A 27,425-nucleotide genomic window follows, 5' to 3' on the forward strand; every position below is an offset into this window, starting at 1 on the left:
GTTTCATGGGCAAAGAACAAAAGCAAATCAAAGGGTTCATCCAGGCAAGGGGCTGACGCTCTTCCCCTGTTGGGGAGGAGGAACAGATGAGGGCGGGGAGGACACAGCCCAGGACTCTCGGGGCCCTACTGCCCACATTTCCTGAGAACTGCGAAGCATCATGCAGCCACGAGCTTCCCCAGACACCAGCACCCATCCCCAGGCCTGTGGGTCAGTGATTCTAGCTCATCTGATGGGCCGTCCGTGGGGAAGGGATGGGCCCGCAGGCCTGCCTGTTTGGTTGATTGAAGTGGGACCTCTTTCACAACGAGCACCAGATTGAAATTCATCACAGCAAAAGCCTAAGTTTTGAGAACAATATATTTATAGTGAGCTTATTAGATATTAGATGCACCTTTCCTAAACAAGTTGTTCTCTCACCAGTCTGATTTCTAACCTCCTGAAAAGCAAAACCTGCCACCGACCCAGAAGCAGCAGGTAGAAGAGAAATTCCAGAACATCCTGAAGAGCGAGCGGCTCTGTGGAAAAGACGAGGCCTTGTGAAGGTGGGGCAGCTCACCGCCCTGGGCCAGAGGCAGCAGGTGCTGCCCTGAGCCAGGGTCCACAGGAGGCTTCCGGGCACAGACACACCCTGCAGACAGGGTCCTGCTGGAATGCTTTGACATTTCTAGGATCTGGACTGTCCACAGGGAGTGACTGGGAGGGCATGAGAAATACGCTGAGTTGGGGCCGGGTGCAGTGGCTCACGCCTGTCATCCTAGCACTTTGGGAGGCTGAGGCAGGTGGATCACATGAGGCCAGGAGTTTGAGACCAGCTTGGCCAGCATGATGAAACCCTGTATCTACTAAAAATACAAACATTAGCCAGGCTTGATGGTGCACACCTGTAGTCCCAGCTACTTGGGAGGCTGAAGCGGGAGAATCATTTGAACTTGGGAGGCTGAGGCAGGAGAATCACTTGAACCCAGGAGGCGGAGGAGGTTGCATTGAGCAGAAATCAAGCCACTGCTCTTCAGCCTGGGCTACAGAGTAAGACTCTGTCTCAAAAAAAAAAAAAAAAAAAAAAAAAACCCTACTGAACACACTGAGTTGGAACTCACTATATCACAAACATTGAGGCCCACTTACATAAAACAGTTATTCCAAGCAACGAACGTCACCAAGTGCGCGCACTGTCGCCCAGTGTGACGTTTCTAAAGTGAATGCACAATGCGAGGACATGGAAGCCCAGAGGATGTGGGAAAGGGGTGTGTGGCCTGTGCTGGGCGCCTCCCATCAGCCAGATGCACCTGTGCTCCTGGAGGATATGGGAAAGGGGTGTGTGGCCTGTGCTGGGCGCCTCCCATCAGCCAGACGCTCCTGTGCTCCCACCCCAGCCATGCCCTTTCCTTTCTTCTGCCAACTCTTCACGTAGCCCGTGATTTTGGGGGGAAGAATTATTTACCAAATTTTTAAATCCATTTTTTCTTCCTCAATCTAGACTAATTTCTCAGGTCTGAGGCCTGGAAAGCTTTATTCCCCAGGCCACTGAACTGCACTCCTGGAGAGGGGGCCAGTGCTGATTGCCTCTGAGGCCGTTTGAACCTGGAGCTGCCTTTTCTCTCCTACTAAAATCCAGAAGAACGAGGGGTAAATAGACAAGGCTCTCCCAGACAGCATGGGGCAATGAGCCTGTTTCCTGAAGTCCCAGCCGCCACAGAGCTGAACCTTGCCAACTTCTTATCAAACTCTCAGCCCAAGAACAATTAGCCAGGATCAACACACCAGCAAAGGTCATTTGGGTTTGGATTACAAATTGCCATCACCTCAGAGGAGAGGAGAGGGAATCTGTTTGAGAAGAATGTTTCTCCGCAGCTAAGGATTAGCAGGCATCTGCAAGCCCGCCCTGCAGGGATCTTCGAAAGGTAAGGCTTGTGCATGCTTCCTGGGTCAGCTGCGGAAAGCGCTTTTCCAGGATGCAGCCAGATGGACAGGTTCTGTGGAACACTTGCTTCTGTGGGGACAATTATCTTGTGTTCCTGAGGGATTGTGGTTTCATCTCCAGGATTTACAGAATGTTGCTGCCATTTTCTGTTCCTTCCACTCTCTTAATTGCTCAGATGAGGAGTCCTGGGTGCATCACGCATTCACTTGGGCTCATGAGTCTCATTGATAGAGGAGAATCTCATCTGTTTGTTTCATGATTTAGAAAGTGGGGGGCTCTGGGAAACAAACCAACAGTATTAGGACACATTGGGTCATAAGAAAAATGTTACAAATGGGATCCAGTTCGTTTTAGAAAGCATTTCAATTTAGAGTAGACAGCTTAAATAAACTGGCTTTTCCTGGATCAGGGAAAGAATGAGGTCCAGGAGGTGCAGGATCCCCGTGAACAGCCACAGCCTCCTTGGGAAAACAGAGCATCTGAAATGATGGGGGAAAGGGATGTGGATTTAGCAAACCTTACAAGTTTCACCTGAAACAGAAGATTGCTGCGTGAGGGGAGTTTCCCCTAGTTTTCCCCTTGGCTCCCGGCATGCCGGCTGGTCGTCCTGCTGCAGGCATCCCCCGGTCTCCTGCTCGGCTTCCTTGGGCAGGGGATGAGGGTGAGGGTGAGGGTGAGATGCCCGCAGTACAGCCCGCAGACTGCAGGAGAGGGCCAGTGGGTCTGTGGGTGGGTTCTGCTAAGCTTTCACAATGGTAAACTTTTCCAAAGCCAAAGGTGAGAAGCAGAACCTCCCATGTCTCCAGGACTGGCTATTTATTATTTTTCTAGTTATGTGCATTCTTGTTCAGTTGATGAAATCACGTTCAAAAGTATAAAGCAATTATTTTCGAGTAAAAGTGGCCACACTCAGCACACTCAGTACTTCCACATGGTACTGAGGTTGTGGACACTCTGGAGGGGAATCTTGCTGTTTCCAGAGTCACCAAAATGATGATAACGTTGACCCTCTAATTCCAGCCTCAGAAATTTCTCCTGAGGAAACAAAGCTAAATAATGTACGTGAAAAGATACATAATAATATAATAGACAATAATTGGTAAGAAAAAGGTGATGAGGGAGGCATTTGTAAATAATGGTGTTAACTCTGTTGGAATTTTGTTTTGAAATCATTTAATCATATGGAAATTGTGAATGACAATGAAAAATGACCAAGGCGGATATGGATGTGTATGGTTCACATGGATTACATAGATGAGAAAAATTCACACAAAAAGGAAAGCCGGAGAGAAATGAGCGGTCTTTTCCTAATCTGGTGATAAGGTGTATTAGCTATTTTATAGTAATTTTGGATATATTTGAATTTGTATTTAGCCTTTTATTTTATACTTTCTACCTATTCCACCTGTGTTGGGCAGAATTCCAAATGTCCTCCAGTTCCCTCTCCATCATGGAGCCCCCTCTCCTGGCGTGTGGGCGGGACTGTGAACAGGTGGGTCAGTGGCCACTTTGATTAGGCCATGTCACCCAGGACCCGTCTTATGGCTTCCCTGCTGCCTTGTCTGAGAGGCTGGGACCTGGGGAGCTTCCAGAGCTAAAAGCAACCCCCAGCCAACAGCCAGAAGAAAATTAGACTTCAGTACTGGAACCTCAGGGAATTCAGTTCTCCCCACAACCAGTGAGCTTGGGAAAGGTCCTGAGCCTCAGATGCCATCACAGCCCTGGCTGCTCTGCTTTCAGCCTGGAGAGACCCTGACCGGAGGACCCAGCCCACCCACCTCCAGACCCGTGGCCCACTGAGATGGCGAGATGATGACACACCTGGTTCACGGTTCTTTGTTTTTTCTTGAATTGTTTTAGATTTGTTGGGTTTTTTTCTCTGATTTTTTCTTTCTCCCTCTACTGGTATAGTAGTTATCACTTGTATTTCTGTTTCTTTAGTAGTTGTGGTTATTAACACAAAAAATTAACATCAGAATCTGAAGGTAGTCAATAGATTTAGCATCTGTAGGTGACTTTAGAAAGAGAACAATTCCGTTCATCTCCTCCATCCTGACTTTTATACTATTGCTGCCGCTTATTGGAATCCAGCCTTGGTTATTTTCCTTTTAATTCATTAGACATGATTATTACTGCTTTATACAGCCAGTGTTTGCGTGGGTTCCCCGTGGACTTACCATGCTTTGCATCTCCATGCCATCTTTCACTTCAGACCACACAGCTGGGATCACACCCTTCTGCTTAACATCACACTCCCCATTTCTGGCTTTCTGCAGGTGCCTTTCATCCTCCTCTGCATCTGAAGGACAATTTAGCTGGGTATAGGATTTGAAGCAGTCATTTTCTGCCCATTTGTTGAGGACATAACTCTACCTTTTCTGGCTTCCATTACTGATGAGTCAGCTGTTGGTTTCTCCTTGTTAAAAGTAGTTTATCCTTTCTCACTGGGTGCTTTGAAGACATATTCTTCCTCTCACTGCTCATGTTCTTTTACTGTGCTGTATCTAGGTATGCATTTTTCTTTATTATGATGTTTATGAATCACGGGCATTCTTCAATCTGCACAGTCTTATCTTCCATGAATTACGGAAAATCTCAGCTACTATTTCTTCAAATATTGTCTCTGGCCCAGTCTTACTCTTTCATTTTTCTTTTGAGATTTGGGATAGATATATGTCACAACTAAATAATACCCTCTCTGGTTTTTAAGTCTTCCTCCATATTTTCTGTCTTTTTATTTCTGTGTGCTGCCTTCTCTGTAATGTCTTCACATCTATCTCTTCCAGTTCATTAACTTTTTCTTCAGCTGAGCTAATCTGCTTTTAACCCTGTCAGTTAAGTTTTTAAATTAATATATTCTCTTAAAAATTGTTTTTGGTTTCCAGTTTTCATGACACCTGTCCCTTTACCCCTATTTTAGATCTCTATTTAAACATATTAAACAGACTTTATTTCCTGTGTGTCATATTTAACATCTTCAGCTGTTGCCATCTTTTTTATTCTCTTTTAAAATTTTCATCTCTTTGCTGAAATTTCCCATCTGTTCATGAATAGTGTTCATCATTTCCACTAGTGCCATTAAAGTATTAATCATAGTTATTTAAAGTCTGTGTGCCGTAGTTCTGACTCTCAGGTCATATCTGAATCTGGTTCTATTGATTGCTTTATTTTTTAACAGTGAGCCACCCTCCTCTGACCCTCTGCCTTCCTCCTTTCCCCACCACCCCTCCGCTTCTCTCTCTCCTTTTCTTTATTTCTCTTACATGTTTTGGTTGAAAATGACACGAGGTGTGGGGGCAATACTGAGTAAATATTCATGCCTGGGAGGCTGCAGGTCCTTTCTGCTTGGCTATTGAAGGCTGAGTCGGTCTAGCTGAGTTTGGGATTTCTTGTTGCCTTCCAGGCACCACCAGCTTCAACTCCTGAAGCTTCACCAGCGGGAAGGGACTGCTTTGCCAGAGAACTTTTCTTGAGGTTTGCTTCATCCTCAGTTTTGGGCTTTTCATTCTCACCGTGCCCCATGCACTTGCCGGTCCCATGGTAGACTGTGTGTTTCCCACATGGCTCCTGCTGGCCTTGGTGGATGCCAAAGGGCCTTCTCTGTTGTCCTGGTACAGACTCAGTCTCAGGTAGGCATGGGCTCCCTGGTCTTTGGGAGACCATTTTCTCCATCATTCTTTCTGTCTCTGGGCAATAGGAAATCTGTAACGATTCAGACCCAAGATGGTTTCGTGCCCCTCACCCAGGGGTAGAGGGTTTTTCTTTTCCCTTCCTCCAGCCACATCGGGTTTTCATCTGTACTTTCAGGGGGAGTGACAGGTTTTGTTGGAGAAGGGTCCAGGTGAGGCTTTCTGCAAACCCCCTCATGCCTGTGTGACTCCTGCAGGTTTCATGATCTCACTTTAACCCATGCTCTCAGCTAAATTCCTCTTGCCTGTCTCTAACCAATGGGCAGCCGCATCCTCTTCCTGTGCCCCAAGCCAGGTGAGACAACACTCTTGCCCCATCTCTTCTTGCAGGCACCTGTCTCTCTCTAGGTTTCAGTCTAGTTGGATGACCTGCACCCTCAGCTCTCTGAGGTCCAAGGGAAGGCATGAGGACAGATCATCAGCTTTGTCGTATTGCCAGGCATAAGCGACTGTCCTTCCCAGCTGCCTGGATCTGCTGTTCACCTTCCAGCAACTGCTCACTATGATACCTTCAACCAGTTCCCTCTGAGCGCACTCCATTTTTTCCCCAATCCTTTGCTATTTCAAACACCTCTGTGAAAAATAACATTATTTCTCACACCTGTGAGTATCCTTGAATAAATGCCTAGAAGTGGAGTCGTTGAGTTGAAGGGATGCCTCCTCTGTAGTATTGACATGAATTGCCACGTTGCTCTCTGCAAAGGTTGTAGGGGCTCCTGACACACAGCTCCCACCCTTAGCATGTTTTTTTTTTTTTTTATCTTTACCTGCCTAAGAAATGAAAAAATTGTTTCTATATAGTTTTAATTCACTTTTCTCTTATTAAAATGTGGTTCAGCTTCCTTTCATTTTAAAGCTATTCGCATTGAACTCTACACTTAAAAATAGTGAAGTTTTACGAGTTTTTTACTACAGTAAAAAGCTAGTTACATTCTTATCTATGAACTAAATATTCATATTTTAAACCACTTACAATTCATGTGTTGGTCTTTGTTCTGTTTCGGTTGTTCTGGGTTTCCGTGTAGATATTTTCCTCAAATAAGGCTAAAATTGTATTCTCCTTGAAATAATATTGGGAAGTGTTGGCATTCCTGTTTTCCCCTTGACTTCACCAGAAATCCTTCATTACTCTCAATTAACTGGGGGTTGGCTATTGGTTTGATGGGGTCAGTATTTACCAGAAGAAAATTTATATTCCTAGTTTCTTAAAAACATCTTTTAGTCATGAAGCATTTTGTTTTCCCCTTGAAAAATGTAATCAAAATTAAAATTAGTATTGCATTTAATTTGTGAATTTGTTTCAGGAAAACCATAGTTACATAAGTTGCTGGCATTTAATCCTACGCATAAATGGATTAAATATTTACTACCAATCCTATCTACCATGGCACTCCCATTCTGGAGTCACTGCTTAGATTCTTCTTTTAATTAGTTCATCTATATATTTGAGTATTTTTTAAGGAACAATATATGGAGGTATGTTTTCTGAATTCTTAAGAATATCTTTCTCTTGCCTTCACCCATGAACAATAATGTGGCTAGATAATTCCTGGCCCCAATTTTTTACCCTCAGAATCCCGTAGTCCTTGCTCTATCGCAGCCTCACCTCAAAACCAGCCTGATGTTTTTTCCATTTAATATTTTATAAGCATCTATTTGGTTGCATGTCGACATTTTTATGCTTGGAAAGGAAAGATTTACCTGGGCTGTGTCTGCTTATAGGTCTTCCTTTTATTGTTTATTTTACTTGGAGCGTGGCATGTCATTTCAAACTAAAGATTCAGGTCTTCAGCTTAGAAATGTTTTCTTAAATTATAACTTTGACTCTTGTGTCTCTTTCACTTATTCCAGCCTCTTCTTCAGAAATGCCAGTTCCTTGTATGTTGAATGTTTGCCGTGTGTCCCCTGAACCTACTGCCTCCTTCTCACAGCGTTTGCTTCTTTGTTCATTTTCTTTACTTTCATCCTCTATATCATTGAGCCAATGTTCTGCAACTTCATCTGGGATTTTTCTTTTCCAACACTGTTAGAAATTTTGCTACGATAGTCTTTCTTTTATTACATTCTTTCCATAATTGTTCCAGCTACTAGATACAACTAGCTGGTTATCACATCCTTTAGCTCAAGTTCATAGACTGCACGTTGTTATTATATTTTATGGAGAGTGCAAAGCAGGTATATAAAACTTCCTTCTTTTTCCTGTAGTTAACCTTTTTCAAAACTATGCTAGTCTTCTCCCTCAAATATTAGATTTATCCCTTTTGTATAGAAGACTATTTCCATAGATGTTATATGAAGATTTTGTTGTGCTTTCTGTAAACTTGCCTTTGAATCGGGAGGTTTACGTCAGCCTGGTATTTCCCTTGAGTGTTGTCTCTTAGTTTGTTCACTGTTCACCTGCGTGCTCTTAAAATTCTGTTATTTGCTTTTAAGCTAATAAATCACTTGATGATAGTGTATATCATTTGTTTGGTAATCTAACAGCATGGCCAGGCAGAGGTGCTGGGGAGGTAGGCAGACCTGCATGTTAGTAGCCTTGTTTTTGCAGTGTGGATGTGAGCTTGTGTGGCTTCCATTCTGTCTACAGAATGTGGCTGAGTCTGAGTTTGTTACTGATGTCACCATCCCTGACATCCAGCAGGATTGCCATCTTTCCTAGGAGGATGCCTGTGCATCAGAAAGAATAGAAGCAGGAAAAGCTCTCACCACCCATGCTTGTTCTTGGGTCTTCCGACTGAGGTGTTTCAGATACTCTGCCGCACAGCCATGAACTGTTCGAAACAGGAGTTCAGTGTCTCTCCCTCTAACAAGGAGCCCTTTTGTATGGTTGAAGCCAAAATTGTTTCTGCTTGCATTCCATGACGTTGCGTATTTTCTCGAGAAAATCAATCAGTTTGGTGTTTCACTGGGTACCAAATGCACTGTGATCGCTAAAAGGGTTTCAGGACTTCCATTTCTTACTGCAACACCTTAGCGTGGAGCAGACCAGCCTTCCCATCAAGAGCCTGTAGAAGAGCATCACAGAATTCCTTCGAAATATCTGTGAGGGCACTGGAGAGCCACTAGGCCAGCTAGAGGCACAGGGCCAAGCCCAGGGGATGGGAACTTGCTGAGGAAAGCCCCTTGTTCTGTACAGCTCTTGCTTCTGGGCCTTGGCAGATGTATAAACACTGCAGGCCAAGAAATGGAAAATTTCTGCAGAGCTCAGACCTCTGAGGAACTAAGGGCACTAAGAGAGAGCTAAGAGGAGTCAGGGAGAACTTCTAGAAGTTTCACGGAGCTGGTGAGACTAAAAGTGGAGTTCAGGTTACAAAGGTAGTTGTGGCTGGAGGAACTCGGAGCCCAGACAAAAGGGGCAGACACATAAGTGTGGGTGGTCTTTCAGCTGGAGGTGTTGCTGAATCCCCGCCATTCAAGGCAAGAGATCCAGCTGTGGCAAAGAGCCCAGTGGTCTTGGAGTGCTTGGGAGACAAAGGTTAGAGTCCAGGGCCCACTGAGGAGGAATTAGGAAAACACTCCGGACTACTCCAGATCAATGTTTTACTCAGGAGATCGGGATTGGGGGTGCGGGGGCTAAGGAAGATCCCCCAACCTTGTACACAGGTGTTCCCATCTAGTAAGCCTGCTGCACAAAGCTTGGACAGCCAAGAGGACAAGTGTCCCTGAGGGCCACTCCCATGGCCAAGGTAGAGTCACCTAAGCTGACATCTCTGTTCTGCAAAGCTCCTCGAAGGGCTGATGATTTTTGGATGCCGATAATCTTGCAATGGGAATTAGAAGCAGACAGGCGTGGTGGGAAATGTCACAAATGCTTTGACTCTGCTGGTGGGGACGCTCTTGTGTGGAGAGGCTGTGGTTGGGGTTTGATCCCAGCTCTGCCACCAGGCAGCTTTGTTCCCTTAGTGCCTCGGCTTTCTTGTCTGAAGGGAGTGGGCTGAACAGCTCTCTCTGGAGCTCCATTTGGCTCTGAGTTGGGGTGCTGGGGATGGCAGTAGAATTATGCTTCATTGCTATGCATATAGAGTGATGCCATCATTAAACTTGACATGAGGCTGGACAGTTAAGGCGTTGGGCTAGTATAAAAGATATCCAGATGTGGCAGATTTGCATATTCATGCCTCACTGCTATTCCTAGGGAATCTGAAATGTTGGAATTGTATTCACGCCAGTTGTGGGCCTGCAGCGTCATGGTCCAGGGTCTGCTTGCCATGCAGAGGAGGGTGTTGTCAGCCCCGCCATGCAGAGGAGGGCGTCGTCAGCCCCGCCGTGCAGAGGAGGGCGTCGTCAGCCAAAATCATGAGGTTGGGATGCCTGTTGTTTCCTTGAACCTCCAAATGCCCAAAATGCCTCATCAGTCATTAAATACTTAGGAAAAGTCTGTATATTCAGTGAAAATGGTGAAGTAATCACATTAATTTCAAGTGCAGAATGAAGGTAGCCTCAGCCATGGTACACTTTAAGAGGTGAAAAAATTGTTTACTTCCAAGAAGGCGACTGAGACAGGAACACGCATGAATTCACTCTGAACGTTGCTGACGTCAAGTTAGGTCCAGGGTCGGCGGGGGCAGAGCTGCTGCTGGGCTCCAGGCCCAGCTGTCTCTAGTGGTCAGCTCCACCACCTCCTAAAGATGAACCTAGTCCAATCCATGGTTTTGTAGAAATAGAGGAAGCCCACCCAGATGAGAAAAGCAGAGCCCCCTGACTTGCTGTAGCATGGAGCCCAGCCATCATCACTGTGTTTGGAAGAGACTCACACACAGGCAGAGGACCAGGAAAGCTTCAGAATGGAAGAGGGGAGGGCTCAGGTGTGCCCTCACGGGAGGCTGTTGGCCTGAGGATGGTGGCAGCAGCAGACTAGAGACAGGGATCTTGTGTGGTTGGCAAGGGGTGCATGTTGGCTTTCTCTATTAGTTCTGAGTTAGAAGTAGGGACAAAAGTTACAAAGACCAACTATTAATCAAGTGCTAGCCACTAGGGGCTGAGTGTTATGAGGGTGGTGGTTTGATTTCCTGCGTGGTTACTAGAAATTGACAGCAGGCTGACTTCCTGGGTCAGTTGCTGTAGATCACGGGTTGGTTTCCTGGGACTTGGGTCAGTTGCTGTAGATCATGGGTTGGTTTCCTTGGACCTGGGTCAGTTGCTGTAGATCATGGGTTGGTTTCCTTGGACCTGGGTCAGTTGCTGTAGATCATGTTGGTTTCCTGGGACCTGGGTCAGTTGCTGTAGATCATGGATTGGTTTCCTGGGAAGGTTGCTGCAGGTCGTGGGTTGGATTTCCATCTTTCTGGACGACCTGGCCATTGTCCGCTGGTATATTTAGTCTCTCAGTTTTTAAATATAGACAATGAGACCAAGGTCTTTCCCAAAACTTTAGGGAAATCAAGATCGTGCCCAATTCAGTCGACTCATTAAAGTATCCTAAACATCTTTTTGGGATGAAAAAAAAACACTCAAATCCAAACGGGGAGAGCGGGATGATATTCTGAATCCAAACAGGGAGAGCGGGATGATATTCTGAATCCAAACAGGGAGAGCGGGATGATATTCTGAATCCAAACGGGGAGAGCGGGATGATATTCTGAATCCAAACGGGGAGAGCGGGATGATATTCTGAATCCAAACGGGGAGAGCGGGATGATATTCTGAATCCAAGTGGGGAGAGCAGGATGGTATTCTGAATCCAAACGGGGAGAGCGGGATGATATTCTGAATCCAAACGGGGAGAGCGGGATGATATTCTGAATCCAAACGGGGAGAGCGGGATGATATTCTGAATCCAAACGGGGAGAGCGGGATGGTATTCTGAATCCAAACGGGGAGAGCGGGATGATATTCTGCTCTCGTGTAAAGGACACACACTCTAGTGGGTTATATATGATCCCATAACAAAGAGGCAGAGGTCTGGGGGGGCCCAGGCTTGAGGCTTTCGGGTGACGGAGCCAGAGTGCAGGGGAAGAAGAAAGAACACCTGCGACTGCCCAGCACCCACCACGCAGACCCTGTCATGTCTGAGCACACTTTGACTCATGACATGGCTTGATTTTCAGATGACTGAATTTTGGCAAGGGTATGCCCTGGAGAGCGTGGACAGGAATATCTCTATTACCGAAAGTGCATGCATGGGATGATGGTCCTCTGTGGGTTTGGGTTGCCTGAGGGGGCAGATGGATAAAACCCAGTTTACAGGCATTCAGACCAGACAGGATCAAAACCTCTGCTAGACAGAGTTTCAGACACGGCAGACCGTGTTACCAAATGAGAACAGAGCGAGATGGGTGGATGCTGGCCACATGTACTGGGAAGTGACATCCACGTGCACAGGAGGCCGCCCGGTCCTCCCGGCAACCTCACTGCCCAGTGCAGGGAAGCTGTTCATCAGACCGCATTGAATCCTCCTCCTTCTCGTGTGGCATTCCTGCTTGGACAGTGGCAGGCAGCATCAACAGAGGCCTCCTTGATGCAAGGCGTGTGACAAATCGATGATGCTGAGGAGGATGGTGATATTTCAATGCCCTGGAAGGAGAAAAACTGTAAAAAGAGCCTGATAAGGTGGGCACTGGTCTGTGCAGGGCATGAACCTCTAGGAAGAGCGGCACTGCCCCCCTGAAAGTGGCTCTAGTGAGTGCCGCTGCATGGGAAGGAGGCTCCCCTGGCAGCCTCCAGAGGACACTGCGGTGCACACAGAGGGCAGTGGGGTGAGTTCATGGGCTGCTGTGTGACATAAAGGACGCCCAACGGAATTTGAATTTTGGATAAGCAATGAAGGCTTTTCTAGTGTAAGTGTGACGCACATCGTGCACAGGCATCCTGTATTTTTACTTGCTACCTCTGGCAACCCCGAATGTCAAGGCTCAGAGGGCATGGAAGGCTCTATTTGTGTCTCCCATACAAGACTGCTGGCGGCTATTGAGAGCCCAGGCGAGGGTACCTGGGTGAGCCACGGCTCCTTCTGTCCCAGCGGGGCTGTTGGGAGCCCAGGAACTTGGGTGGCTTTAGCTCCAGGTCTTTGTAATTTCTTAAGAAAAGCCACCGAGTTAGAGGCAGGAGAAGGGGAGGAGTTGCAGAGAAAAGAGAAGGGAATGATTAAGGGGGTATAGGACTGCTTGATTTATGGCTTATGGGTAGAAATAGAAAGAGCTAGATAGGATTTACCTTAATCGTACAGTGACTAATTGCTCAAAGATCAGTGACAGAGATGAATGCCGTAAATATCTTTCTGGGCAAAAGCATCAAAGGTGATTAAACTCTGCTAGAATTAAGGACAATGCAACAGGGTTAAGAAAAGAGGGAAAAACATTAGTAAGAGGAAGAATTTTTCTCTAAAACCTTACCGTGTCCTTATTCATCGTGGGTCCTGCATGCTACGTTGATCTCTGATGTTTTACCCACTAACTTGTTCTTTGGATGTTTTCCTCCTTCCTGAAAACTTTGTTCCAGCCCTTTGGGAGTCACTATGGAATGGGGATTTGGTGAAGGAAAGAGGACTCCGGGGATGTTTCTGTTTCTGAGACATGAAGTAAGCACAGTGTGTTAGGAGAAGTGCAAAATTCTAGGGGAGGAAGGAAATACCTTCCGAAGGAGGGGCAGGTAGACAAGCAGCAGCAGCACCCAGGGTAGCTACGATTTGCTTATAGACGTATGTCTTTGGGACCTACTTCACACCGGGGTCTCCAGGGAAGGAACCAGACAAACTTGCCAGGGAGAAGCTTCTATTTGGAAGGAAGGTCCTTCTTAGAGGCAAGCACATGGTTCTGAATACGGGGAAGCGACTGCAGGATCCAACTTTGCCTTTCATCAGGGCGTGATGGTGAACTTCCCGTACCGCATGGCTGGTGAGAGCAGAGATGAGGCCTCCATGCGTAAAACATCCCCCAGCCACCCCCAACCCCATCTGTAGCAGCTCCGTTGACCCAGGTGAACTGATGAATGCTGTGCCCCTTCATGAGGGGGGTCTTCAAAGCATGCCACCTGCTTGTGTTGGTGACAGAAGTGGTCTAGGAAAGTAACTCTCTGCCAGACAACAGCTTCATGAACAATTTTGATCTCATGTTTATACACTTAAAGTCTGAATGAGCTATTTCAATTTTTGAAATGTATAATTTATTGCATGTTATTGGGAATACAGTGTTGTTTGAGAATTTGGGGAGGGACACTGTTAGGATATGCCCATTACAAGTGTTGGGACGTACCGTCATTTTTTTTATTGAGAGTAAAAAAGGGAAGAAAAAGAATCCCCCAACTTGCGTTGCTGCAGCTTAGCTAGCAAGCCGACTCACTGTAGTCTCCCATCTGGAGACTGTCGCTCCTGCCTGCCTGTTGGTTGGACGATTAGAGGCTGAGTGGCCCTTCCAACGTGGAGAAGCGCTTTTGATGTACATTTTCTTCATGTCCGTCACCTCCCAGGTATGAACTTGCTGAAGCCTGCCCCAGGAACAGGACTGATACAGAATCAGAATCTTGGTTTTATAGAAAATACAGTTAATGATCCTCCACGTAGAAATTGGTTTGTAAGAATATTGTAATATATATTATGTGTGCACCAATCATTCTTCTCAGAACAACAGTGAATGTATTAGTCTTTTATTTACTGGGTTGTTTTTATTATTTGTCAACTATTTAGTTCAGCAATTAGAATATAAGCTTCAAGGCAAGAATGTATATTCATAATTATAATTAGGTTTCGGAAAAATTAAAACCAAGTGAAAATAAATGGCTCCCTCTCTAGAAGAAAATTGCTGCTTTGTTGTCAAGTTAGCACTGAGGCATTAAGAATTGTAGATGGTTTACAACCCACTCTTATTTATGTAGTAGGGAATGCAGGAGCAAAGAATACGTGCAGCTCCTCTGCACATCTGTTTATACAAGGTGACCTGAATGTTCATTTTGTGTTTGGTGCCTAAAGCCCAAGCATATTTAAAGCCAATTGGTAAGGACCCTAAAGTTGGTGCACTGAAATGTGTGACTTTCTTTGGTATTATCCTGTTGACTGATGGTGCTGGTCTTGCAGATTCTCTGGGGTGCAGTCAGGAGCAGGCAAACTGGCAATTTTAACACATTATAAGATGGTCTGGAAGCCCCAGAGACAGCAATCCCCTGAGACACTGGCAATTTTCTTTTTTTTCTTTTTTAATTTTCATTTTATTTTCTCCTTTTTATTATAAGTTCTAGGGTACATGTGCACAACGTGCAGGTTTGTTACATCTGCATACATGTGCCATGTTGGTGTGCTGCACCCATTAACTCGTCATTTACATTAGGTATTTCTCCCAATGCTGTCCCTCCCCCCTCCCCCCATCCCATGACAGGCCCCAGTGTGTGATGTTCCCCTTCCTGTGTCCAAGTGTTCTCATTGTTCAATTCCCACCTATGAGTAAGAACATGCGGTGTTTGGTTTTCTGTCCTTGCAATAGTTTGCTGAGAATGATGGCTTCCAGCTTCATCCATGTCCCTACAAAGGACATGAACTCATCCTTTTTTATGGCTGCATAGTATTCCATGGTGTATATGTGCCATATTTTCTTAATCCAGTCTATCATTGATGGGCATTTTGGTTGGTTCTAAGTCTTCGCAGTGTGGCAATTCCTCAAGGATCTAGAACTAGAAATACCATTTGACCCAGCCATCCCATTACTGGGTGTATACCCCAAGGATTATAAATCGTGCTGCTATAAAGGTATATGAACACATATGTTTATTGCGACACTGGCAATTTTCTGCCTCTTGGAAAGAATTAAAGTCAACCTGAAGCAGGTCTCTCTGGTTCAGCAAGCGTGGAACCCAGCAGCTTCCTGGAAGCCCCCATAGAGCTTCTATGGCGACCGTAATATAATGGTGCTTGCAGGGGGCAAGGGATTCTTTTTGCTGCCTCTGTGCTGAAGAAACCATTTCGCTTTCTTGCCTGAATAAAAATGTTGCTGTTGTTTAATATCAGTAGCAGGAGGAGAACCCAGCACAGCAGGTACATGCCATCCAAAGACTCTCTGGAGAGACCTGGAGTTTTTTTTGGCAATGTTTTCTCTTTCGGGAGGGTCTCAGAGGTAACTCTGTGCTTACCTGATGACTCGTGGTCTGTCTGCCATGGGACAAGCTCATGTCCACTCTGTATAAGCAAATAGCCCCTCCAGAGGGCCACCTGGAAACAGGGCTTGCTGCAGAAACCCTGCCAGGGGACTCAGGAGACACGGGGTTTAATTCTGCATAACCTTGACGACTGCATAACCCTGGGCGAGTTGCTTGACTTCTCCAGGCCTTGGTTCCTTTATTTTCAAAACAAGTTTGGACTTGATCTTTTCTAGTGCTTAAGTTTTGCAATTCTATGTTTTATTGATATAAAAATGTATTCTAAGCTTAATATTTTTCTGACAGAAGTTCGGGCTCATTTTGCTCAATCACTCTCTAGAACTGGAATCCCAAAATTATGGCAGCCTGTGTGTGCATGTCCTCTTCCCACCAGAGCCCCTGAGCTCTGTGCACCTGCCACCCAGGTCTGCTCCCGCAGGCAGATTGAGTGGGGCCCCTGAGCTCCCTGTGCCTGTTACTCAGGACTGCTCCCACGGGCAGATGGAGCAGAGCCCCTGAGCTCCGTGTACCTGCCACCAAGGACTGCTTCTGTGGGCAGATGGAGCGGGGCCCCTGAGCTCTGTGGGCCTGTTACCCACGGCTGCTCCTGCAGGCAGATGGAGGAGGGCACATCCCACATCCCACATACTTTGGGATGTGCTTTTGTGCATGTGGTCGCTTAGAAAACAAGGCATTCATCACGATTAAGTTGATCTCATTACCAAGCAATAAATTGGAAATTGCAATAAAATGAGGTTGATTTCTGACTGGCAAATTTTGGTTTCAGGGCGGAAAGGAAATAATCATATTTAAAGCTGCAACAGCTGTTGCATCGTATTATATTTTAAACCCTTTTAGAGGAATTAGTTAATTAATTTTAACATTGTTAAACTCTCTTTAATAGTGTTCCAAAATACCCAGCAGTGATTAATCATGATCGGAATTTTTATCAGTCATGATCTAATACGTTTTCCCAAAAAGAAGATTTTATTGCACATTAAAATTACTTAGTTCATATTCTTTAATTGTAGATCTTAATCTTGTTTGAAAATATAATCTTTATCCATTCAGTGTCGTGCAAAGTTAGTGCTTCTCCTCAAAAAAACATTTTCAAACTTTGCTTGGATTCTTTTCTTCCTTTTTGCTAAGCCATATCATTTAATTTCATGTGGCTTTAATGAGTAATTGTTTTCAACAGTTTCTAAGAGGTTCAGTCAGCAATATTTCATTCCAGAATAAAAGGTAATGATCCGTAAATTCCTAATGCCATAATTTTATAGCCAGTAAATTAGTCTTTAATGGGTTCAATAAGTTCTGTGATGTATGTCATTAATTGTTAATGGTGTTTTAACTAGATAATTGTTAGGAAGGGCTGTTTATCATCACCACCGGTGAATGACGGATCCGTAGTTTTGGTTCCACTTCTTATCGTGGAGCTTATTTTATCTGGCTTTGTGTGCTGAGAGCTGATCAGACGCCCAAAATGCACAGGCCAAGCATCCCCTTCCCACATTAGCATATCCTGCACTGAGACACGTAACTCTACAGCCTTCCACGCCAATTTACTTTATCTTCTGTATCAGTTAGCTGTTGGTCCTGTTATGCTGGGTAACAAACCACACCACAACGCAGTGGCTAGAATAACCATTGTTCATGCTCACTGTGATGGCTGGTTTCATGTGTCACGTTGGTGAGACTGTGGTATCCAGTTATTCAGTCAAATAAGAATCTCGTGTGACCATGAAGATACTTTGTAGATGTTAACATCATGATCCAAATATGAATCATGTTTGAAATCTCCTTTCTTGTAGGAGATTGTAGATATCCCTACAATCAGGAGACTCCGAGTCAAGCAGACGACTCTCCCTAATGTGGGTGGGCCTCATCCAATCAGCTGACATTCTTAAGAGCAAAGACCCAGGTTTCCCAGAGAAGGAGGACTGCAGTGTTAGCTCCTGCCTGTGTTTCCAGCCTGCAGCCTACCCCACGATCCTGGGCTTGCCAGCCCCCCTCACACATGCGCAGGCTCTGTGAAGACGGGCTGGTCTCCTGTGGGCTCGGCTGGGGCAGGCTCTCCACTGCAGGTTGGGTCCACCTCTGTGCTCGCACCTCTCCTCCTCCTTGAGCGAGAAGGCTTCCCAAGACATGCTCTTCCCGTGAGCAGCGGCAAAGACGCAGGAGGGCTAGCCTCCTCCTTTTTTTTTTTTTTTTTTTTTTTTTTGAGAGGAGTCTTGCTCTTGTCACCCAGGCTGGAGTGCAACAGCATGATCTCTGCTCACTGCAGCCTCCACTCCCACTCCACCTCCTGGGTTCAAGCTATTCTCCTGCCTCAGCCTCCCAAGAAGCTGGGATTATAGGTGCATGCCAACACACCCGGTTAATTTTTGTATTTTTAGTAGAGATGGGGTTTCACCATGTCGGCCAGGCTGGTCTTGAACTCCTAACCTCAGGTGATCTGCCCGCCTCAGCCTCCCAGAGTGCTGGGGTTGCAGGCGTGAGCCACTGTGCCCGGCCTGTGGCCTCATCCTTTGAGCATATTCCTTGCTGGTTTAAAGTTGGCCAACATCTCAATGGCCAACGCAGATCACAGGATGGAGCTCACAGTATGGGGCAGAGAAGTGGGCAGAGAAGTTCCCTCCACTAGTGGTAGGAAGAACTATAAAGTCACTCGGCAAAGAGAGGAGACAAAGGAAGGGTGGAGGAGCGTGGCAACAATTCACTCTATCTCAACTCCTCAGCCAAGTGAGGCCAGAGACCCAGGGGCCCCAACAGACATGTCTCCCAGTTGCTTCTTACGTATCCTGGACCAGAGAGAATTAGTTCCAGCAAGTCAAAGACACACTCAGAGCTCCCGCAGAGGTATGGTTTTCTCTAAAAACCCCATCAAGGCGCCACTGGAGAGGAGCACAGAATTCGCATTTGGCAGCCTCAATGTCCATCATGCTCACTGCCTGCTTTCGTGTGTCATGTTGGTGAGGATGTAGTATCCAGTTATTTAGTCAAACAAGAATCTCATCTGACCATGAAGATATTTTGTAGATGTTTTTCCATTCAGGTAACCCTACACGTGTCGACAAACAGGGGGTATACTTTTGGAGTTTTTGCCATTGTAAAAACGTGACAATGAGCACACATTCCCTCTTCTCTCTGCATTTATGACTATTTCAGGTAGATAGTGTTGGATGCTGCTGCCATGAGAACTCAACAATTACATCTGCATGGGGACGTCGGGTGGAGAAAGGAGGCACAGAGAAGACGTGGCAGGGCCCTTTGGAGGGAAGGGCATGGCTTTGCCAGTGAAGATGGATGAGCTTTGAAACAGGAATTCCTGGCCAAGGGAAAAAATGAGCAAATTCAGAGACAATCATAATTGGTGATAAATGATAATGACTTCAGCTTAACCAAGCCTAACTCAGCTGATGCACATTCCAAATATTAACGCTTGGGCATGCATGCCTTTGGTGATCTGTGTAATCTAGAAAAAATTACTCTCAAAAAATGTGCACAGGCACACATGAGACATACTTCCAAAGCCTTCAATAGCGTAGCGTATCACACGACTACAGAACTCGTAATGTATAACACACGATTACAGAACCCATAATTTTAAGGAGTTTGTGGGCTGCAGTACTATAAAAAAGAGTATTTATGTAGCAGAATCCATAGGATAGTTGATCAATTGAGCATATGAGATTAGGAAAAGGGAAAAATCAAGAATTGCCGAGTTTTCTAAATTGATGGATTAAGTGGAGACAAGGGGGCTGGCTGTCCTGGGGCACATGGAAGGGCGGGGTCTCTGGAAGGTGAAGGTTTCGGGAGGACCCTGTGCAGCTCATCCATGCCCAGGAGGCAGCTGTCCCTCCCCATCTGAGGCCCAGGAGAGAACTGGGCTCTGAAAACAGAAACCAGGCATCACTAATACAGGAAGTGTTTGGGACATGCCTGTGTGGCCTCAACACTCCTGGGAAGCGGGTAGGGACTGTGCCAGGCCATGGGAGGCAGGCAGGAGAAGTGGAAGCACCTGCAGAGAACAGCGTCTCAGACTCAGGATGGAAGGGCGCACTCAGAGCAGAGAGCGATGGGAGAGTCAGGTGCCAGGGCGAGAAGAGCACTGAGTAGAGGACATGGATTTAGCACAAAGATCATTCGTTTTTAAATTAAACCACCCAACCCCTTTGGAGATGCCTGGACTACTTGCCTACCCCATCTGCTCTCATGGGAGACAGTGGAAGTGAGCTGAGGAGCTGCTGCAGGCTCTGGCAGTGGGTCCCAGGGTCCCTGGGAACAGGTGGAATCTGGAGTTACTGAAGGGCCCTGGAGGATCTGAAAGGCATCCACACTCACCTCCCATTGAGAAGCACTGGTCTTGAGGATGGTGTCATGCCCACAGTTAAAACTCTGGATGCACTAACTGTTCCATGAAGTACTCCTTCCTTGAAATTCATGAGAATGGGACCTGGATTCCAATTCATCAAAAATATTCATTCTATACCACCCATGCAGAGAGTGGTATAGAAATACACTCAGGGCCCAATGGTGGCAGGTACAGCCCCCACACAGAGTTCTTCCTGCTATCTGAGCCTGTCATCCAGAGAGCCTGTCATCCAGAATCTTCATGGGATAAAACGTTGCTGCTGCTGAGGAATGGTAAATGAGTTGTGTGCAGAGTGACGCCACATCAGTGGAGATAGAAAACCAACAATGCTTCATTGTTCGTGCTAATATCTAAAATATCCCTGAGCTCAGCTCATGTATTCATAGATTTTTTGAAATGCAGCGTATTGCACTGCCAATATGAAAGCACTGATATTATGCGGTGTCTAAGTAGTGCTAACAAAACAAAAGTAACATAGCTTATAGAAACCCCGAAATTCAGGCCATAATCAAAAGTACTACTGTTCAAATCAGAACAAATTTAATAAAGATAGTATCAGGTCTTGAAAAATAACCTCCTCATATTGTATGTAATAATAACAACAATATGAATCAGTGGAAAGCAAGGTTGACTAAGCAGTAGAAAAAATATAAAACCACATCAACGTTATCCTCGCTAGTTTCAAAATGCATACAAACTTTCTCACACATAGAAGTTCATAGAGATCAAACATAATCACTACAGCCACCAAGAAACAATGCAGGTTGAAAATAAGAAGAAAGAATAGTAAGATTCATTCAGCACACTTGAGTAGCTACTATGGGCCAGGCAATACGTGAGGTTCAAGCACACAGATTAGTAATAGTTCATTGCTGCCATTGAAGAGCTAGCATCTTAATGAGTGAAATAACCTAAGGGAAGTATTTCAATGTTTATAGCAATCCATTGATCAACACATCACTGTTCATCTCTGAATACTTTTCCTTCCTTAGTTTTTTAAAATTCTATTTTCAATTTACGTATAGTAAAATTCACCCTTTTTGGTGTACAGTTCTGTGAGTTTTGGCCCATATATATGGTCATGTACCCATCACCACACCAAGATACAGAACCCTTTCACCACACCTCGAAACCACCCCCCTTTACCCTGAATCCCTTCGTGCCACACCTTCATGCTACACCTCCCTTTACCCTGAATCCCTGCAGCTTCGTGCCACACCTCCCTTTACCCTGAATCCCTGACAACCGTAGATCACTTCTTTTCCAGAATGACATATGAATGGAATAGTACAATATGTAACATTTGGAGACTTTTTTTTTTTTTTTGAGGCAGGGTCTTGCTCTATCACCCAGGCTGGAGGGCAGTGGCTTGATCTCAGCTCACTGCAGTCTTGACCTCCTGGACTCTAGCCATCCTCCCACCTCAGCCTCCTGAGTAGCTGGGACCACAGGCATGCACCACCATGACTGGCTATTTTTTGTATTTTCCGTACAGACAGGGTCTCACTATGTTGCCCAGGCTTGTCTCAAATGCCTGAGCTCAAGCCATCCAATGACCTCAGCCTCCCAAAGTACTGGGATGACAGGTGTGAGCCACCGCGCCCAGCTTTCTCTCATCATAAAACACTTGAGGGTCACCATGTTGGTGCTTGTATGCTGCTCAGCATTCTGTGGTGTAGTGAAATACACATTCCCCAACTGAGGAACATTTGGCTGGTGACTAACTTTTGGTAACTACGGCAAGAGCTACTGTACACATTAATGTATAGGTCTTTGTGCAAACAAGTTTTCATTTCACTTGTATAAATATCAGGAGTGGGATTGCTGTCTTGTATGGTAAGTGCACACCTATTAGAAGAAAAGATAGGAGAAAATATTCATGATCTTAGGCAAAGAAATAAGTCTTGGCAATAGCACCCGAAACAAGATGTTTTAAACAAAGAATATAAATTAGACTTTATCCAGACTAAAAGATTTTGCTGTATGGAAGATTCTGTTAAGAGAAAAGCCAAAGGCTAGGAGAAAATATTTGCAAATTATTTATCTGACAAAGGACTTATATTCAGAATACATAAAGAACAGTCAAAACTCAACAATAAGTAGTGAACAACCAATAAAAAAATGGGCAAAAACTAAACATATTTTACTATGGTAAATAAGCACATAAAATGCTCAACATCGGGCCGGGGGCACAGTGGCTCACACCTGTAATCCCAGCACTTTGGGAGGCCAAGGCGGGTGCAACACCTGAGGTCAGGAGTTTGGGACAAGCCTGCCCAACATGGTGAAACCCCGTCTCTACTAAACAAACAAACAAAAAATTAGCCAGGTGTGGTGGTGGGCATCTATAGCTACTTGTGAGGCTGAGGCAGGAGAATTGCTTGAACCCAGGAGGTGGGGGTTGCAGTGAGCCGAGATTGCGCCATTGCACTCCAGCCTGGGCAACAAAGGCGAGACTCCATCTCAAAAAAAAAAAAAAAAGCTCAACATCATTAGTCATCACAGAAATGCAAAATAAAACCACTAGGCACCCTTCAGAATGTCTAGAAAAGAAGCAAACTGACCATTGCACATGTTGGTGGGGATGAGAGCAACGGGAACACGCTGCTGGTGGGAATGCGAAATGGTGAATTCACATTGGAAGATGGTTTATTCACTCATCAACTGGTAGAGCTTTGGATTGTTTTTACTTTTTGGTTATGAATAATGCTGCTGTAAATATATGTGTACACATTTTTGTGTATGTTTCTAATCCTCTTGAGTATATAAGTAATATTTCTGGGTCATGTGGTGACTCAATGTTTACGTTTTGAGGAACTTTCACACTTCTTTCCATAGCAGCTGCCACAGTCTGCGTTTCCACCAGCCACGAATTGGAGTTCCAACTTTCCACACCCTCATCAACACTTACTATCTTTTTGATCATAGTAAGCTGGAAGGTATGAAGCTATATCTCATTGTGGATTTGATATGCATTTCCCCAATGACTTACAATGTTGAACATGTCTGCATATATTTATTGGCCATTTGTGTATATTCTTTGAGAAAATTCTACTCAAATCTTTTGACCATTTTATAAATTAGGTGACTGGTCTTTTTATTGTTGAGTTGTAAGAGTACTTTACATATTCTGGTTACTAGACCTATGTCAGGTATATAATTTGAAAATCTTCTCCCATCCTGTAGATTTGTCTTTTCACTTTCTTGGTGTTGTCTCTGTGAAGGACAAAAGGTTATAATTTCGATAATAGCCAGTTTATCTATTTTTTTTAATTTTGTTGCTTGTGTTTTTGGTGCCATATCTAAGAACCATTGCCTACTTCAAGGTCATGAAGTTTTGTGCCTAAGTTTTCTTCCAAGAGTTTTGCAGTGTTAGCACTTACGTTTAAGTCTTTGATCCATTTTCAGTTAAACTTTGTATAGGGTATCAGGTAAAGGTCCAACTTTATTTGTTTGCATTTGGGTATCCAATCGTCCCAGCCCGATTTGTTGAAAAGACAACTCTTTGCCCATTGAATTGTCTTGGCACCTTGATTGAAAATTGATTGACTCTAAATGTGATGGTTGATTTTTGGACTCTCAGTTCTTCTCCTCCATTGATCTATGAGTGTATTCTTATGCTCAGACGACACTGCCTTGTTTATTTTAGCTTTGTAGTAAGTTTTGAAATCAAGAAATGCATTGTCCAACTTCTTTTACAAGATTGTCTTGGCAGTTTTGGGTCTCTTGCGTTTTCACATACATTTTAGGCTTACCTTAAAATGTCTACAAAGAAGCCAGCTGGGATTTTGATAGCATCAAATCTGGGGCATATTCCCATCTTAATACTATTAAGTCTCTTGTTCTGTAAACAGTGAACATCTTTTTTTTTTTAGGTCTTCTTTAATTGTTTTCAGTAACATTTTATAGTTATTAGTGTACAAGTTTTGCATTTATTTTGTTAAATTTTTATGCTACTGTAAATGTAATTGGTTTTGACTTTTTTTTTAGATAGCTCATTAGTAGTACATAGAAATACAATTGATATTTGCTTGTATCTTGAAACAGGGCAGAACTTGTTTATACTAATTTTTGTGTGTGTGGACTTTGGGGATATCATATATGCACAGTTAGGTCATTTATGAATAGAGATGGTTTTACTTCTTTCTTTACAATCTGAATGCTTTTCTCCCCTTACCTAATTGCTCTGACTAGAATATCCAGTACAATATTGAATAAAATTCTTAAAAGCACTTCTTTTTTTGTCTTGTTCCTGATTTTAGTAGAAAATATTTCAGTATGTCATTATTATACATGATATTAACTGTGGATTTTTATATATGTCTTCTCTGAGGTTGAGAAAGTTCCTTTCTATTCATAATTTGTTTATTGTTTTTTTGTCAGCAAAGGATGTTGGGATTTGTCAAATGATTTATCTTGCGAGTTAACCATGTGGCATTTGTTCTTTATTTTATTAGTATGATCAATTTTCATATGTATTCACTTTTCTTTTCTTGTGATGTCTTTGCCTGGCTTTAGGATCACAGTAATACTAGCCTAATATAAAAAGTTAAGAATTATTCCCTTCTCTTCGGTTTTTTGAAGAGTTTATAAAGAAAAAGTATTCATTATTCTTTAAATATTTGGTAATATTTACCATTGAAATTATTTGGTCTTTGTGGGAAATTATTTGATTATCAATTAAATCTCTTGTTATAAGTCTATTCAGATTTTTAATTTTTTCTTGAGTCAGTTTCAGTAGCTTGTTTCTTTCTAGGCATTTGCACATTTTATCTAAGTTATCTAATTCATCGGCATGTAACTGTTCGTAGTATTCATTTGTAATCCTTTTTATTTCTGTTAGGAGTATTATTCCTTTCTTCATTCCTGATTTTAGTGATTTGAATCTTCTCTCTTTTTCTTCGCAGTCTAAAGTGTATCAATATTATTGATCTTTGAAAAGAGAAAAGCTTTTGCTTTTGTTGATTTTCTCTATTGCTTTTAATTCCTGATTTTACTTGTTTCTATCTACTCTCATCTTTACTATTTTCTTCCTTTTGCTTGCTTTAGATTTATTTTGCTCTTCATTTTTCAATGTCTTAAGAGCATTAGCTTACTGATTTGAAATTTTTCTTTTTTTAAAAAAGGTACATATTTACAGCTATAAATACTCTGAAAAGCACTGGCTTAGTTGCATCCCATAAGTTTTGTTATGCTGTGTCCTTGTTTTCAACCATCTTAAACGTACTTCCTAATTTCCTTTGTGATTTCTTCTTTGACTCATGGGTTATTTAGGAGAATGTAAATCTATTTCCACCTTTTAATTTTCCCAGATTTCCTTCCGTTATTGATTTCTAGTTTCATTCCATTGTGATCAGAAATCATACTCTTTATTATCTTAATAATTTTAAATTTATTGAATTTTAAATTTAAATTTAAATCCTTTTTTAAAATTTTAAATCAATAAATTTAGAATTATTGAATACACTATGGCCTAACATTTAGTCTATTCTGGAGAACGTTCCATGTTTACTTGAGAAGAGTGTGTATTCTACTGTTGGATAAAATGTTCTGTATGTATTGGTTAGGTTTAGTTGATTTATAGTGTTTTCTAGACTTTCTATTTATCAATTGATCTTATGTCTAATTGTTCTATTCATTATTAAAAGTCAGATATTGAAGTATTTGAGTATTATTATTAGTTCTACCTTCAATTCTGTCAGTTGTTGCTTCGTGTATTTTAGCCTCTGTTTTTAAATGCATATTGTTTATAGTTGTTATATCTTCTTGATAGATTGATCTTTTATCATTAAAATTGTCCTACTTTGTCTTTAGTAGCAGCTTCGTCTCAAAGCTTATTTTAGTATAGCTACGACAGCTCATTTTTGGTTATTGTTTGCACAGTATATCTTTAATCATTCCTTCACTTTCAACCCACTTACGTCTTTTGAAATAAAGTATATCACTGCAGACAGCATATAGTTGAATCATTGCCATTTTTATTCATCCTGCCAATATCTATCTTTTGACTAGAGCATTTAATTCATTCATATTTTATGTAGTTATTTATAAGGTCTGGTTTACATCGGCCATTTTGCTAATTGTTTTCTATATGCCTTATGTCTTTTGGGTCCCCGTATCTTATCATTACTGTTTCCCTTTGTGCTAAAGGTATATTTTCCAGTGTACAATTTTAAGTCCCTTGTTTCTTTTAGTATATTGTTTGAGTTATTGAGTTATTTTCTTAGTAGTTGACTGAGGATTACCATTAGTATCTTAAAATCATCTAGTTTGGATTAATACCAATTTAATTCTAATTGTACACAAAACATTACTCCTCTGTAGCTTTATCCTCCCCCATTTATGCCGTTATTATCCTATAATTGGCATCTTTACAGAGTGCATGTCTATCATCACAGGTCTATAATTGTTGCTTTATGCTATTTCCTTTTAAATCAGATAGGAGAAGAAAGGTACAAACAAAAAATACTTTCATGCTGTGTTTTATATTTAGCTACATTACCTTTACTGGTGGTACTTTAGAAAAAAATTCTTTATTTGGATGTGAGTTACAGTCTAATGTTCTTTCATTCTAGCCTGAAAGATTCTAGTATTTCTTGTAGGGCAGATCTGATAGTGATAAACTCTCTCAGGTTTTTGTTTATTTGAGAATGTCTTAATTTCTCCTTCATTTTTGAAGAACAGTTTTGCTGGATACAGAATTCTTACTTGACTTTCTTTTCTTTCAGCATTTTGTAAATGTTATTCCACTGCCTTCTTCCCTTTATAGTTTCTAATGTAAAACCAGCTGTGGATCTTATCGAGAATCCCTCATATGTCATGAAGCACTTCCCTGTTGCCGCTTTCAAGAGTTTCTTTGAAAATTTGTCTTTGTTGAAAGATATCCTACTTGGAATTCTGAGAGCTCCTTGGTTATATAGATTAATGTTTTTTTATTCAATTTGGGAAGTTTTTTGCCATTGTTTCTTCAAACAGTCTTTCTTCCCCTTTTTGTCTTTCCTTTCATTCTGAGACTCCCATTACACATATGTTTATTTATTTGATCATTTCCCATAGATCTCCGAGGCTCTCTTTATTTCTCTCCATTTTCTTTCTTCCGTTTCTCAGAATGAATAATCTCAGTTGATGTATCTCTAAGTTTGGCGATTCTTTAACCTTACTAAAATCTGCTATTGGTTCCTTCTGGTGAATTTTTCATTTCAGTTGCTGTAGTTTTTAGCTCCAGACTTTCTATTTGGTTATTTTCTTATAATTTCTGCCTCTCTATTGATATTTTTGATTTGGTGAGACATTGTTTTCATACTTTCCATTGGTTCTCTGAGCATATTAACAATAGAAGATTTAAAGGCCTTGTCTAAAAAGTTCAATGTTTGGGCTT

The 27,425-nt window shown here is 43.0% G+C and overlaps 1 protein-coding gene across 1 annotated transcript in view; it reads left to right on the top strand.

Moving 5' to 3' along the window:
- Positions 1–1,769: 1,769 nt before the first annotated feature.
- Positions 1,770–27,425, top strand: part of LOC131383374 (uncharacterized) — a 239,730-nt gene continuing 214,074 nt past the window's right edge. The window contains exon 1 of the mRNA XM_058438174.1: positions 1,770–1,904. The gene's annotated coding sequence lies outside the window, so the exon portion shown is untranslated. The remainder of the gene's footprint in view (positions 1,905–27,425) is intronic.

The sequence above is a fragment of the Hylobates moloch genome, unplaced genomic scaffold, assembly GCF_009828535.3.
Source record: "Hylobates moloch isolate HMO894 unplaced genomic scaffold, HMol_V3 SCAFFOLD_4, whole genome shotgun sequence".
In the NCBI taxonomy this organism is placed as follows: Eukaryota; Metazoa; Chordata; class Mammalia; order Primates; family Hylobatidae; genus Hylobates; species Hylobates moloch.